Consider the following 17,204-nt stretch of genomic DNA (forward strand, 5'->3'; position numbering starts at 1 on the left):
CAAAAAGTACATAAATTGTGAAGTCAGGCTTAAAGAGCGGTTAGAGATGAGAATATGGGGAAAGGGAGTGGAAGAAGGGATTTTTACTGCACAAGATGGCAACCCTTAGTCACAAGGATGAGGGAAACAAGGGCTGGGTGTCTGCCCACTAGTTAGCCAGTTGGAAGGACACAACCACTTAAGTAGAATTCCATCTTCCAAGGTCTCATGATGATTGGGAGGGGCATGTGGAGAGCAACTTTTAAGATTGGTTACCCCAAACATAAGAGAGCAAAGTTATAAACAGCAATTCTTGCACCCAGGGCAAGCAAATCAAACCATACCAGCTCAAAATGGATGAAAGGCCCCTTCAACTGGGGTAAGTGTGGAGACCATGTGATGGGATTTGTCTCCCCATATATCAGAATGATAACCCTCCCTCCGATATTGAGGAATTCACTATTTAGTAGTTTCCTACTTGTTAATTATTCCTTTTTTTTTTTTTTTGGCTGAGGCAATTGGGGTTAAGTGACTTGCCCAGGGTCACACAGCTAGGAAGTGTTAAGTGTATGAGACCACATTTGAACTCTGGTCCTCCTGACTTGAAGGTTGTGGTCTAACCACTGCACCAACTATCTGCCCCAAGTTAATTATTCTTGATAACTAGATGCTAAGGTCAGTTGTTTTTTCCTCTTTGGCATTTAAGAAGCTTGGTTACTAGGGGGGTAACATTGAAGGTATGGGGCTTTAACCCTTAAAGCAAAGGGACGGATCCTTTTGAATAGGGTGCTAAAAAAGGGTTGGGAAACCACACACCCCCAAAAGCCCAGCCCCATTACAGTATTGTGTTACAGTCAGCAAGAGTCTTAGGGACCATACAGTCTATCTCCTAGGTTTTACAGAAAGAGAAACCGAGGCTCCATAATGGAGAAGCCAGTGAACTGTTCAAAATCACAGAGGAAGATGCACAGGGGAAGATGAAATTAAAACTGAGTAGCTGAAGTGGCATAGAATGGGGCCCAGACTTTCCAGATTTGCATACCTGTTAAAACTAGAGGGAATCTTTGGGACCTCCTTATCCAACCCCTGGATTTTACTGAGAAAAAAACAGACCCAGAATTACTATCAAAGCAGAGACAAACATTCTTTCAGCCAAACTATTGAAATCTGTCTACTCTGGATAAGGAGCTGAGCAGGTAAAGGGGCTCTCTGAGTTACCCACCATCTTCAGCAATTTGGGAAAGTTTAAGGCACTGGAGAGGACAATGCTCCAAAGGATAAAAAAGGTCCCTGCCTTGGGAGATGAGATATAAGGAATAAAGAATAGCAGGTTTGCCTGGAATGTAGAAAGCAAGAAGAAATATGGATAATAAGTCTGAAAAGTTACCCTGCCTGAAATCAGATCACAAAAGGCTTTGAATGTCAGTCTCAGAAATTGATACTTTATCCTAGGGGCCATAAGGATCTAAAAGAGCTTTTTGAATTAGAAACATGAAATGACAATATTTATAAAGTGCTTAAAGACCTAGTTGAATGCTTTCTATGATGATGATGTGTCTGACTTACGTTTAGGAATATTATTTTGGCAGATTTGTGCATGCTGGACTGGAGAGGGGAGAGATTTGGAAGCAGAAAGATCAATCAAGAGGTCATTGCAGTAATTCATCTGAGAGGTGACAGCGGCTTTTTGAGTAGAGAGAAAGGGACCCACGAGAGATGTTGTAGTGGTAGAATGGACAAGATTTGGAAACTGATAATGAGTTAGCATTTAGGTGGTATTTTAAGTTTTTTGAAGAGGTTTTACAAATATTTCATTTTACTCTCGCAGCAACCCTAAATGGTAATAATATCATGATGTCCATTTTACAGATGAGGAAAGTGATACTCCCACGGTCACATTTTGATCCCCTAACCACCTATATCTAGTCAGGACAGTGAGTAGAACTCTGGTCTTGTTTAAATTTTTGTTTAAATCTGGCCTCGGGCTCTTACTAACCATGTGCCTCTGGACTATAACAATTTGGGATAAGCATAAAGATGCTAACCGGAGTCACTATTAGGACTGCGGTCCTCTCAAGAGAAATAGAAAAGTTGGAAAGGTTCACAGAATTGACAGAGAGACAGAGCCTAATAATTTAGGGCTTTCTGGATTAATGAAATGAAAGAACTATTTATTAAATTCTTTCAAATGCAAAGGACGGGCCCCCAGAATAGGAAGCAAAGGCAGTTACAACAGTCTCAGCTCCGCTGGAGCCCATTTTCCTTTCCCCTGAGGTAACGGGTTAAGTGACTTGCCCGGGATCACACAGCTAAGAAATTTTAAGTGTCTGAAGTCACATTTGAACTCAGCTCCTCCTGAATTCAGGGCTGGTGCTCTATCCACTGAACCACCTACCTAGCTGCTCCCGGAGCCCATTTTTCTAAGGTAGAGACACGTAAAGGATGAAAGCCAGAGAATTAGAGGGGGCTCTTTTGGAGCGGCCTCAATTTGGGGGTGAAACACGAGGTAAGGTTCTCGTGACCTTACCTGAGAGGCTGAAGGCAGGGGCACCCAAGGGAGGCCAGAGGAGAGGGAGAGTGGGGAGGAGGAGAACACTGGCCTTCCTGCTGACAGGGCCCCGCAGGCCAGAGATAAGCAGCTTGTAATGGCCTCAGGCGGCCAGGTCTTCCCGCTGGTCTTAGGATAGCTAGCCATTCTGTCCACGCGGCCCCTGCGGGCAAGCCCGGGAGTCTGAGGAAGGATGACGGGGCAGAAGGGACTGGGTGGGTCTTGGGGAGCCTCGGGGGCTCCCCGCAGGCAGGCTGGCGACTCGGAGAACGGGCAGTCCTCTCCTCCTTCAGGACCTGAGAGAAGAAGCCAGGGGCCCTTCCTCCGCACCTCAGGTCCCCGAAGTGGGGTGGGACCTAACCAGCCGGAAGCCTCTACCTGGACAATCTAGGAGTCAATCAAACTGTTCCCGCCTCTTCCTAGTCTCAGTCTCAGGGGCCTATGAGAGGCTTGTTTTCAAGCCTCGCTTTCCCCTGGTCCTTAGTCGTAGCCAATAACAAGCCCCAGGCCCCCAGGTTCTCAGAAAAATAGAAAACGTTGGGAAACTTGGGCCCGTGTGGAGATAGAACTAAAAAGGGCTGGATGGCAAAGACGGGGGTTGGGGGTGGAAGTGGGAGTGATGTTTGTTTTTCTATTCTGACACATAGTAGGTGCTTAAGAAATGCCATTTGGCATTGATTGGGGATTAGAAGAGACCCCCAAAAGTTCAGGTGCCAGCCCTTGTGTCTGGAGTCTCAAAAGACTTTGCAGGCTCGGACCCATCTCCCAGTCAAGGGGCAGAGTTTATTACGATTGTCAGGCCGATGAAAGAGGACTAAGTTTCAAAAGAATCTAGCAAAGAACCAGGGTCAGCAAGATAAATTTATCAGGAAAAGTCAGAGAGACCATGTGCTTCCCAGCATGCCTATGCTAATTTTAGAGTTTAGGGTTGGAACTGAGGAGTGGGCTTAGAGGTGGAGTTGAGGATGCACCCTATTATTGAATTCCATGGAGGATGCACCTCATTTTGGAATTCTATGGTTTAGATTGCCTCACTAACTTTTTTTTCATTACAGACAAAACATTTTAGCTTAGTAAGCATCATGTGTGGCACTCCCGAGGCAGGGTAGCCTTAGGGTTATTGCTAGGCTTCCCCCAGGAGCTACACTACCTCAGCATGATACTAGAAAAGTCCCTGAAGTCCCCATAGCCTATGACCAAGCACAGAACCCGGGCAGAGCAAATATCTTCAAAGGCCCAACACACAAATGGTTGGAGTTGCCTTTTTCTTTTCATGGAAAGCAAAAAGCTAGAAACAAAGTGGTAGCCATCAGCGGGAAAATGATGGAAGAAAGGCTTTGTAAGACCTGATTGTAAAGGAGTATTACTGGATTTAAGATAAAGACAAATATAAAAAATCCAGGGAAAATTGGGAGGACTTTTGTGAACTGAGGTAGGGCAAAGAGAGCATATTTCTCCAGTGATGGAGAAACCTGCTACTCAACCCACAGGGGACAAGTAATGAACTATGAAGCATAAAGTCAGTACACATGACCAGTGTGTTTACTGATACTTGGGGATGGAGGGGGGAATGTTATTGAAAAGTGAGAGGTATGTTTTAAATAATAATAATAATAAAATATAGTAATAAAAATAAAAATAGTAATCGTAATAAAATATAGATAGGTTGATTTAAAATAAATGCTTTGTTGCTCTGCATGGCATTGAATTAAATGGGTTTGAGTGTGAAACTACTGGGTGGGGAGGGGGTTGCTAGTATTCTGATGTGCTGTAGCTACAGCTCTTTGATGCAAGAGTTGGGGCAGTGCTCCCTAGATTTCCTCTCCAACACTCAGTTTAGTACCTGGCACATAGAAGCAACTTAACAAATGTTCACTGAATTGTACAGTTTGATTAGTGGAGAGACACACAAGTTTGCAAAATTGCCTTTTAAGACCAGGAGAGAAGACAACCTGGCAAAATAATATTTAAAAAGCCACTATGAAGATTTTAAACAGCTATCTCACTTCTATCAAAAAAGATGTTATACATATTATTCCCCCCATCTCTTTTTACTGGCTAGATATGCAAAAAATTAAGAAATACAGAATCTTTAGGGACAAAATGGGTCTGAGGGCCACAGAATTTTATGCAAATAAAGTTTAGAATAGGAAAATCCTTATTATTTCCCTGAATAGAGTTTCTGATGTTTGGTATAGTATCTGACATCCTAGTACATCCTAGTAACTTAAAAAAAGTCCTTCAGGTGTTTCTTTACTTGCTTTTTTCATGCATCTGTGAGTGAAGGTCAGCACATCAGCCTAGTAGCCATCAACAAGTCATGATTGTTTTCAGGAAATATCATCAAATGAACTCCAAGACCATTTTTATCTTTTCCCAAAAGACTAAGAATATTCTTTGTGTCCTCCCCAAAGCTAGGAGAATCAAATGCCCAAACAATGGCAAGTAAGCCATGGACCACTGCATAGGAACTAACTGGTTGAAGTCTGCTTCGGTATCAGGCAGGTGATAGCTACAAGCCTAGTTTTTAGAGATCAGGAAAGGAGAACTTCCCTTTCCCAGATTGTACCCAAATTTCCACAACAGGTAACTAAGTGATACAGCAGCTAGAGAGATGGGCCTGGAAACGGGAATGTGAGTTCAAATTCAGCTTCACACACTAAATAGCAGTTTGATCATGAACCAAGCACTTCACCTATCTGCCTCAGTTTCCTTGTCTGTAAAATGCAGATAATAATAGTGTCCATCTCCCAGAGTGGTTGTAAAGATCAAACAAAATAACATTTGTGAAGTGCTTTGCAAACCTTAAAGCTTTATACAAATATTATTGTTATAGACGCCTGCTGTCAGTTTTGTTATTCTATTTTGGAAACAAACAATAGAACTAGGCTATCACCAATGATGATGATGATGATAAGTTCAACCCTCCCCCCCCCAGATATTTGCTACCTGCGGGAACTTGCAAAAGTCCCTTCATCTCTGTCTGCCTCAGTTTCTTCAAGAGTAAAATAGAGATAATAATAGCACCTACTTCCCCCGTTGTTGTAATGACTGTTAAGCACCTAGCACAGTACCTGGCACATAATAAACACTATATAAATGATAGTTATTATCATCACTATTATTACCAACATTATTATCATTATGTCTGACTGTATTTGTGACATTCTCTATCTAAAGTCTCCCACCTCTGGAATGAAGGGGATGAAGTTGATGACTATCTCTATTGTTTGATCCTTACTCACAAACATTAAGTGTGATGAGGTTTATTCTCTTTTTATATAGATGAGGAAACTGAAGTTCAAAGAGGCTTTTTTTTTTCTGGTACCCTAATGCTTTTGGAAACACCATGGAATGACTGCTGCTCACACGTGATTACTAGCTCTGTCCAGTGACCATTTTTCCTTTTCCAAGTACCTGGATATACTATAAGCAGTCCTATGAACAGGAAAAGATTCTATGGAAGGGGTTGTAGAGAATCTTTTTTTTTGTTCAATATCATTATTTGACAAAATACAATAGGGCATCTTCAATGAGATCTATGACTGCTCAGAAGAGAATGACTTAACAATCCACACAGGAAAAATCAAATGGATAAAAAGAATGCCTAATATGCAGACTATGATATGTATGTGAATGGAGACCTCTTGAGCTAATGCATTATAGAATAATCTGGGACAGGCACCATTAAAAAACACTACCCATTTTCTTCCACCAAAATCGTTGAGAGGGTCAGATTATACTGAATCTGTTAAAAGCTAGTGTTTGGGGGCATTTTAGGATCTTTTTCTTTGGTGGTCAATACAGTATTTGGTGTATGCTCAATCTAAGTAAATGGAGAGGAAAAGGGGAAAGAGAAAGAGAGAGAGAGAGAGAGAGAGAGAGAGAGAGAGAGAGAGAGAGAGAGAGAGAGAGAGAGAGAGAGAGAGAGAGAGAGAGATGGAGAATATGAGTATATGGGATACTTTCTGACATGACAGGTAGAGATAATAGTGCTTTTGCCTACCACTGTTCATAGTGAAGGTAATGCTCCTTGTTGCTCTGTCCTTCAGAAGAAAAGAAAGAGACATACAGAGGCAGAAAGAGATTAAAGAGAGGAAAAGGAGAGTGAAGAGGAAGAAGGAAGACAAAAATAAAAGAGCATTGTTCTCTGTTTTTTTACCCAAAAAGAAAAGGAAGAATGGAGGAAGCAATGAGGGTGCTCAGAATATTTGTGTCTTTAAAAACCACCTACATTTAATCTCATGGGGTCATGTGTCCCTATTTATGTGGCTTTTTAAAACTAAGTAATTTAAAACAAATACAAAATTAAAAAAAAAACTGGCTAAATAGAAAAAGAAAAAAATTGACATGTATATAGCAGAACATGAGAAAATTCATAATGTGAAACAAAAAAACTCCATTTCAAGAAAGCCTATATAATAAATACTACACATTATGTTCTGTACTGTCCATCTTTTTTTTTTTTTTTTTTGCTTCCTTGTAGGTTTTCTTTTGCTCTCTGCTGTGGACTTTTAATTTTATTCTTTCTTTTCTCCTTATCTCTCTTGCACTTGCCCAAGAAGGCTACAATAAATGCAGATATATTTATATATACATATATATGTACTTTATACACACAAATATCTATAATCATACACATACATATCTTTCTAAGGCCGTGCTATGCTTGTTTTTATTCTATTCCTCTGAAGGTGTATGACATCCTTGATAAGTCCAAGTCTTTCCATTCCATATCCACCAACTCATCATTTCTTGCACCACAAATATTCACAAAAATAACCACAAAAATTCAAATATTCAATTGTCTAGTTATTTTAAATAGTCTAAAACAAAATTGATTAATATGACTAACACATAGTGTAGTTTCCCTATTTTTCTCTTTTGACTAAATCTGTTTTAGCCTTAACTTTGTCTGAGATCAATGATTACCTGCTTTTTTCTAATAAATTCTACTACCAATAATTATTGTCTGTTACTTCCTATTCTTGCTGACTTCTCTGCTTTACCTCTGTTCTTTACTTTATTCTTTTCTTTCCCCTTACCTCCCCCCCCCAAGGGGAAGGCTACTTTGCCTTTCTATTACTTAACTTACCCTCCTCCAAGGATCCCTTTCTCATCTTTCTCCTTTTTCTCCTCTTTATCTCATTCTTGTTGATCTACATACCTTATCTCATTATCATTAATCTGCACTCTTCCCCCTCCCCATTCCCTTACCCTTTTCTTTCTAAATTTAGAAGATTTTTATACCCTTCTAAATATATATGTATTGTTCCCATTCCTGATGAGAATAGGAACTACCAGTCCTCCTCCTCCACTGAATTCCTCTATATTTCCTACAGTTTTGATTTTTAGAATCACATCATGCTCAGCTCTACTCCAATCTTACTTTTGAACTACGCACTTACTAACAACAATTTTAAACATAGCTTACATTTCCACATTTGTATTTCCACATATAAAACACAAAAATGTTTGTCCTTAGTGAATCCCTTGTAATTAGCTTTTGATATTTACCTTATATTTTTGCATCTTTTGTTAAATTTCAAGTCTTTTTGAGACAAAATCTTGAAAGTCTGGCAACTCACTAAATGTCCATTTTTTCATTCAAGATTATGCTCAACTTTGCTGGGTATGATAATTTTTATCACAACCCCGATTCTTTTTTTTTTTTTAATTTTTTTTATTATAGCTTTTTATTTACAAGATATATATGTAAAGGGCTGAAACTTTGAATAGATGCACTTAAATCAGACAACCCAGCACTTAAGGCTAATTACCTATTCGACAATGACTCTATTAGCATATGGTTGGAATTGCTCTTCTCTGGCTTAATGCTGACTCAATGTTTGGGGTTAAGAGAACTGTAGGTAAGGATTAGAGGGGGTGAGAGAGGCCAGAGATCTTCACTTTTCAGCAGGAGGAAGGAGAAGAGAAGTTGGTGGAGGTTTGTCTGTCTCCTTCACTTCTCTCCCAAAGACTAGGGACTTTTACTTATCCGGCTGTTCCTAAAGCCTCCAGGGAGCTAGTCCGGACTTTTTTATATATATATATATATATATATATATATATATATATATATATATATATATATATATATATATATATATATATATATGCATGGGTAATTTTTCAGCATTGACAATTGCCAAACCTTTTGTTCCAATTTTTCCCCTCCTCCTCCCCAACTCCTCCCCGAGATGGCAGGATGACCAATACATGTTACCTATGTTAAAGTATATGTTAAATACAATATATGTATACATATTTATACAGTTATATTGCTGCACAAGAAGAATTGGACTTTGAAATAGTGTACAACTAACCTGTGAAGGAAATCCAAAATGCAGGAGGACAAAAATAGAGGGATTAGAAATGCTATGTAATCACAACACCAATTCTTTTGCTCTTCCATATATAATGTTCTAAAATCTGTCAATTTCAATGTAGCTGCTGCTAGATCTTATGTAATTCTAACTGTTGCTCTGCTGTATTTGAATTGTCTTTTTTCTTATTGTTTGTAACATTTTCTCCTTGACCCGAGGATTTTTAGAATTTGGCTATGATGTTCCTATAGGTTTTTTTCTTGAAGATCTCTTGTAATGCCCTGAATAAAATAATTATGCCCCACTCCTTTTCCTTGCCTTTAGGACTTGGAGAACTGAGAAGCCTAGACATACTCATAAGTATGTCTATTCATAAGTCATAAAACTCCAGGTGTATTGTCTCAATCTTTGCTGGGATAATCCCCCCTCCATTTGAGTATTGCGCCTAAATTCACTGTCTTCTGCCCTTGACCTTTTTATCTTGACACTTATTCTATCATGATTAAGTTATGATCCTTTCCTAGATTTATGGCTTGTCTGCTCACCCAGTGTCCTCACCTCCCTTATCTGCCTGTTTCCCCTATAAGATTGTAGCTATATAAATTCCCTGCCTTAGTTGCTTTGGACAAGAGTCCCATTACAGGGGGCTAGCTCAGTTAGTCTAAAACTCTCCACAATTAAAATATTAAAATTGCCTCAGTTTCTCCAACATTACACTCTTTCAGATAGTGATTGGTGGATTTTTTTCTATTTCTACTTTCTTCTCTTGTTCTGACACTTCAGGATCATTTCTTTAATAACTTCTTGTATTATTGTATTTTTTTTTTGATCTTTGCTTTCAAGTAGTCTGATTATTGTTGTTTTCTTTTCTTGATCTATTCTGCAAATCCATTGTTTTTCTTATGAGATGACTCACATTTTCTTCTATTTTTTCATTCTTTATATTTTGTTTCATTACTTATTAGTCACATAATTTTGCTGGCTTCCTCTTACCCAATTCTAGTTTTCAAGAAGTCATTTTCTTCCTTAAGATTCTGGATCTCCTTTTCTAGTTGTTTGACTTTCTTCTCTTAATCTTTTTTTTTCTTGAATTGTTCTTATCTTTTAAAAATATCTTTCTTCAATTTCCCTCATTTGATTTTCAAAGTCTATTTTGAGTTCTTATATGAATTCTTTTTGGGCAGGTGACCATTTGGCGTTACTCGTTGGGGTAAGAGGGATTTTTTTTTTTTAACTTCAGTATCCACCTCTGAAGATCACCCCCATCTTCTTTATTCCTCTGCTCTATTCTCTATTCCCATTAACTTTCTTTGGTGGGATGTTTCTCCTTTGCCTGCTTATTTTCTTGTGATGCTTATTAGTATGATCACCTCTAATCCTGGGGTGTGGTGATGGTGCTTCTGATCTGAAATCCTCCCTCATCTCTCCCCTCTGACATGGAACTGAAGCCAAGAATTGTACCTTCCAATAAGTGCTCACAATAAGCAACTTCTGTGCTCCAGTGCTTCTGCACTTAGGGGGTGTGTGCTGGTTCCTTGTCACCCAGGGCAGGTATTTGTAGCACAGCGGGGCTTGCTGTCCCTTGTCAGCAGATATTCCCTAATCTTCCCTCACTAAGAAACCCAACTCCTGAAGGTCAAAATTTCTGTAGCTGGGGCTGAGGGTATCTCTCACTCCAGTGAGCTTATTGCTTGCTTTTTACAGTGGACCTTGGCTAGAGCTATTTACACTTTACAAGGGTCAAGCCTTCATCCTGGTATTTTTTTCTGCATCGTCTCTGATTGTCCCAGGAAGACCACTGTTCTGCTCTAACTTTTGTATTTTTTCCTGTTTAATTATGTTTTTTTTTTGTTTTTTTTTTTAAACCACTCTATGGTTGCCCAAAGGTGCTGTTTTGTCTTGGTTGTGGAGGAGATCTAGGGAGCTTGGAATTTTCTGGCCTAGTCTAACATTTCCTCAGAATCCTCCTATGCATGCTTCTTGTTCATTTGTGGAGAGTCAAAATTATATCTTCTCAATTCTAAGCTGTGAAGGCCCATTCTGAGAACTAGGAGTTGTCTCCCCATATCTTCTGATATCAAAGAGGACTGTCTTAATAACTACAGAAAGTTTCCTGGTTGATCCAGTAACATGGTGGAACCTAGCTATTATTCTGCCTAGAACCAAGGGAAAAAATGGTGAATTAATGGTCTTTCCCCATTCCAAATGGATAGAAAATGTCAGTTTTTGAGCAAAAGAGTGGAATGGTCACACCAATGTTTCAGTAGTGTTACTTTGGAGGTTGTGTAGAAGACTAGTTGGAGTGGGGGCACTAGACGTAGGTTATTGCAATAGTCCAAGTGAGAGGTAATATGGCTCTGAATTAGAGATGGCTTTATAAGTGGAGAGAAAGGGTAGAGGTATGAAATATAGTTCAGGTAGGATCATCAACTGACTCAATATGGAGGAATGGTGCTCCTGATGGCATTCAGGGACAACCAATATAATTAATTGAGTTTTATTTAAATTCTTATCTGGTCCAGAGTGATTAGAGTAAATGGATAATCACATTATTGCATTTCTTCAAACAGTCCTGGCTCTGGCAAAGCCTTGCTTTCTCCTCTGTGGGAGAGTAAAGGAGGAAAATTGGGAGGGAAAAATGTAAGTACCAAGTAGCAGATCATAGCGCAAACTCCAAAGGGCTAAGACTTATGCCAGCATCCCTCAGAGAACACTTGGAAATGAGATCCTGATACTCTTGGTACCTGTGAAAGCAGGTAGTCATTGTCCTTCTAGAACCCTGTAGGAAGGGTAGAATTAGTTCTTATGTATCCCCTTTAAAATGTGTTTGTGTTTTTTTCTTTGTGTGTACCTGCCGTGCTAACACAAATGCACACGCGCACACACACACACACACACACACACACACACACATGCCCTGCAGCTTTTAATGATGGATTCCTTTTTATAAACCCATTACATATATCATTGCCCTTTCTCATAAGTGTAAGCCCTCCAGGTCAGCACAGAAGTACATTGCAGGGAAATTTGTATTATTCCATTTCTTGTGATATTTGTTTTGTGGGTAAACAAGATTTTCTCACCTCTAGGGTTGTCAGTTTGGGTCTCTTGGAATGTCACTTAATTTTCCAAGGAAATCATGAAAATAAAGAAAAATTATGTCAGAATTCAGAGCAAGCTCTGATAAAAACTTTACCTAGTACTAGATGTTCTCTAACTTCTCTTCCAACTCTATATCCTCTGTTCTATGATTATCTCTCTTCTTGTTGGCCAACTGGAAGATAGCATTCGTATTCTTTGGATGGAGAAAATGGGTGCGCTATAACTCTCCATATGGATCCAGCTGATCAACTGAATTGAATTAAGTTGTCTCTGTACCCAAGAAGCATGTATCATACCTGGGGTCTAGGATGCAAATCTGCGGGTCTAAATGGAATATAGCTATTTTTTATGTACCTCAAAAGTCTGGGCAACTAAAGGAAAGGGAAAGGAAGGAGGCCTGTGATCTTACTTGTATAAAGAATTTTCACACTTGGAAACTCCTTCTACCAAGGAAGACTGGTACCTTTTCAGCATCTTTGAGTGTCAGAGGATTACCCAGACCATTTGGAAGTTTAAGTCACATTCTCAGGGTCACATGGCCTGGGTCTTCCTGCTTCTGAGGTCAGCCTGCTCTCCACCTGGCCACATTGCCTCTCCTAACTAAAGGAGCTTGAGCCAGTTAAATAGCTTCTAAAGACACTAAACAGAAGCTCTCCCCTGCTACTGTGGAGGGAAGAGCCAACAGAGATGTTTTTTTTTTTTTTTTTTAAAGGAAAAGAGTTTTTTCCTTTTCATCCTCAGGGAGAAGATAGCCTGAGATTTCAACACCATTATAACATAAGACCATTGTCTTTTTGTTGTACACAGGTAATGGCTGACTTCATTACAGGGCTTCTCTGAAAGGACACAGGTACAAAGAAAGAAGAGAGGACGTACTTCGCTTCCACAAACCTTAGAACTCCTAGACAAAGAGCATCCATGAGATGTTAATTTTGGCTTCTGCTTTGAAAGTCCCCCACCCATTCATATTCAGCTCACTGAAACAGGTCAGGAAACGTAGGGAAGTTACAGCCTGCCATCTTGTAATCAGAACTTTCTCTTTCGTGGCCAGATAAGGTCATGTTACTTGTATTACATGATTTGAGGTGGGGGTGTTAAACAACTTCATTATACAGAGAAAATTAAGGTAAAGTCACTTGGATTTCTTTATCATTACAGGAGTCTGCTTTCCCCCTTTATTTTGATAAATGGGATAGCCAACATGTTATCAGCACTGGGCAGTTCCTCTAGCCCAGAAATGGCTCTATGTTAGAATGAGGACCCAGAAATCAATCCTTGGCTGAAGAGGTAGGGAGGATGCCGCTTAATGGAAGAATGTTAGAGTCGAAGTCAGAAGGCCTACATTCGAATCCTTATTCTGCAAATTATTGACCTTTCTAGGCTTCAGTTCTTCATCTATAAGAACCTATTGAGGTCTCTTCCGGCTTGAGATCAGTGACATAACTTTTGCCCTATGTACATAGATGACAAGATGGATATTCTCTGAACTTATCAGAGGGCTCCCTTCAGATGGCAATACTTTGTAAGAGTCCTAACTTTTGGACAAAGTAGAACTCTGTGGACTCTTCTCCCTGACTATATGTTCAGATGCCATAGTGCTCATGGCGGCAATCTAATTTTAAAGGAGGGGGGAAAATTGTACCAATCTGGGTTTTTTATGACCTTCATCATATAACACAGCAAACTACTATATAGTTTTTCAGGGGGAACAACTGTTAAAAGTGGCCTGGCTTTTTCTCCTGTTGTGTCCTGTAAAGGGTATACTGCTTATTTAACACAGTAACATTAGCTATTGCCCAGGGGAAGAAAATAAGGACAAGTTGAAATGAGGTACCTTTAGGCTCTGCAGTGTCTCACTAGGTTTGTACAGAGGTTGGAAGATGAAAGAGCTGTCGTCATATGTTTCGGTTCACGGGGCACCTGCAGTGGGAGCACGTCCCCTATCCTTGCAGATTTCTTTTTGGTGTTTCACGGTTCATGAGACAAGAAAAACTATAGACTAATTCATGACATATTTTTTCGTTATTTCAGTTTTCTTATTGTTACTTTCCCTCCTTGCAATTGTTCCTTTCTTTGGCCACTTTCCTTCTTGTGGCCTCCCACTGTGAGCATCCCATCTCCAGCTGTATCCACATGGGAATGACTGGCTCATAAATTTAGATGACTAGAGCTAGGTGGAGATGTGAGTGGTTTCTCAGGCATGTGGCCTCCACTCGAAGCAGTAAGAGGTTTAGTGCTTATTTGGAGCTTCCTGGAACATATTGAAGCGTCTTTGGCTTGACTGAATCCATCAGGCTGGAAATCCCCGAAGATCAAGCTTTGCTGTACATTTACAATTCTTCTGAGTCTCCGCCAAGCTGGGACTGCAGCTCTCTTCTGGGAGATAAGTGCTTCCCATTCCACTGTTCCCCAAAGCCAAGCAGTGCAAAACAGTTTAAAACAAAGATCATAATATCATAGATTTTGAGCTGCAAGGGACCTTTAGAGTCTATCGAGTCTATCCATTCATTTTACAGATGAGGAAACTGAGGTAGAGAGAGATTGGTTGACTTGCCCAGGTTCCCACAGCCTGAAAATGTCTGATTGCAGGTCTTCCTGACTCTAAGACCAGTGCTCTATCCATGGTGCCACCCAGACACCACAGCAGAACTGGAGGGGAGCAAAAAGACTGGCTTTAAGTCTTGCTTTTGGCAGTAAATCTCCATGAGACCTAAGCAAATCACTTAGGATCAGAAACTCTTCAGCTCAGAAGGAATCCTGGTAATCACATAGCAACAACTCCCTACCAAATCTATAGAATCAAACTTCCCTATTGAGGGCACAACCATCCTTCTAGTCACAGAAGACATCATCATCAATCATTATCATCATCATCATCGTCGTCATCCTGGACTCCTCTCCCCCAGGTGCCGTTCCTGCCCCAGTCAGCTGTCAGGTTTGATAACTTCTCCCTCAACAATATTTGTCCTCTATGGCCCACCTCTCCACTTACACAGTTATCATCCTAGTTCAGGCCTGTATCATGTCTCAATCAACCTAATTATTGCAAGAGCCTACTAATTGGTTTCCCTCCCTCTTGCTTCTCCTTAATACCATTCATCCTCATTTTTTGAGAAAATTGGGGTTGTAACTTATTCAGGCTTACCCAGCTAGTAAGTATCTGAGGCTGGATTTGAACTCCAAGCCAGGATCTCTATCCACTTTCATCTAGCTGCCCCCCTCTTTTTTTTTTATAAGCAACAGCAATTTATTGGGCCACTAGGCCAACAGTGAAGTCTTCTAAATATTATGAAGAAATGTCCATTAAAGCCTGGGAATTGTTCTCTAAAATCCCAATAATAATAGCTGAAATTTCTATAGTGTTTTAAGGTTTGCCTAGAACTTTCCATATATTTACATTTGATCTTCATAATAATCCTGATATATAGATGCTCATAAATATCATCATTTTTACAGATGAACAAACCAAAGCTCAGGAAAGTTAAGCATAGTTCCATTCCAAAGTCAAGCATATATTTGACCATATCACTCCATGGCTCAAAAAGCTTCACTGGCTTCTTCTTGTTTCTAGAATCACATAGAAACTCCTCCAGATGCCATTTAAAGACACACTTTTGTTTTTCCCCAGTCACCTTTCCACACTTATGTAGCTATCCATTTAAGCCAATTTACAATACTTGGAGTTCTCTGGTTCTGATCTCTCTCTCTCTTGCCTCCAGATATTCATAGAGGGCATCCCAAATACCGGCCATAAACTCCCTCCATATTTCTGCCTTTTCTTCAAGGCCCAGCTGAGGGGCCTCCTCCTCCATAAAGCCTTCCTTGATTGTCCCTTGTGATAAAAAGCTACCCCATTCTTATTTCTTATAACATGCCATCTAGTCCCTCCTTTGCCAATCCATGTGTCTTACTTGGCATCATAGTATCCCTCTCTTTTCTGTGAGTTCTGTTCCCTGCCTTGAGGACAAGGACAGTTGTTGATACCATTTCTATCTGTGTATCTCTAGTACAGCATCTTGCACATAATAGGTACTTAGTAAATATTAAATTGAATTTTATTTGATTTCTCTGCTAGATTAGTCATCCATGTGTGTTCATATGTGGAGCCTAGAAGGAAATACCAGGAGGATCTCAGATCAAGGAGCCACCAGAGCTCCCAGATTTAAAAAAAAAAAGACTTTTTGGAGGTTTGTGGATTTTGGTTCCACCATCCAATTTGTTTGCAATTCTTTCTAGTTTTGTGTCACCTGTACCTGCACCTGGTAAGCATATATCCTCATCTCTGTATCTATAAACAGGCCAGAGCTGCATATCTCTCAGGCTTGTTAAGCTCAACCCCCCCCCAAAAAAAACCCAAACATATTTCTAAAATGATCTGTAAACTTTCAATGGATACAAATATGTCAGTTTCTATTGTGAAAGTATTAGAAGCTCCCATCCAGGGAAAGGCACTGTGGTCTAGTAGAGAGGAAACTGAAATGAGAGTCTGAAGGATTTGGATTATAATCTTACCTCAGATACATACTAGCTGTGTGAACCTGGATAAGTCATTTTCCTATGCCTCTGCTTCCTCACTGGCAAAATGAGAGGGTTGGATTTGAAAGCCATAAAGCTTTCTTCTAGCTCCTAAATCTATGATTCTAGGTTGACACTGGTTTATTATCTATCAACATTCTTGGGACGTACAGTCATTTAATAAATGACAGATCCGCCTGTGTTATCATGTAGCCCACGTTCTTCTATCTTGTCTACAAAGCTATCATAAAAGCCTTTGTCTAAAATCCAGATATATGAATAGACTTATAGCATTTGCCTGATCTATCAGTCTAGCAACCCTAGAAACTGAGTAAATTTGGTATGACTTTCTCATTGTAAGTCATTGGTGCATCATTGGGATTTCTAAGTATTCACAAACCAGACACAGCCCACAATTCTTCCCAGTCACTAACAAATCACTCTTTGCATTTTTGACTACGGCCTCATTTTGCACATCTCCACTCTTCTCGTACCTCTTTCATTCTCCACAGTTCCTCAAAGATTTCCCCCAGTATATTTAATCATCTCATCTACAAATTTTCTTAGTTCCCCGGGATATAAGCCAACAGACTTTAGCTACATAATCTCCTATTACCTTCTTACCTCTCCTACCAACTCTACCAAGTTTATTGATACCTTTTACTTTTTCAATAGACAATTCTGGAAATAGCTTCTTCTCTCCCTGCCTCCCCAGACTGAATTCTCTCTTATAA

At 39.8% G+C, this 17,204-nt stretch overlaps 1 pseudogene; it reads right to left on the reverse strand.

Annotated features, from left to right (window-relative positions):
* The window catches only part of LOC141548680 (tyrosine-protein phosphatase non-receptor type 2 pseudogene), a 108,407-nt pseudogene that overhangs the window by 76,590 nt on the left and 14,613 nt on the right, over window positions 1-17,204 (reverse strand).

Source organism: Sminthopsis crassicaudata, chromosome X (genome assembly GCF_048593235.1).
Source record: "Sminthopsis crassicaudata isolate SCR6 chromosome X, ASM4859323v1, whole genome shotgun sequence".
Classification (NCBI taxonomy): Eukaryota; Metazoa; Chordata; class Mammalia; order Dasyuromorphia; family Dasyuridae; genus Sminthopsis; species Sminthopsis crassicaudata.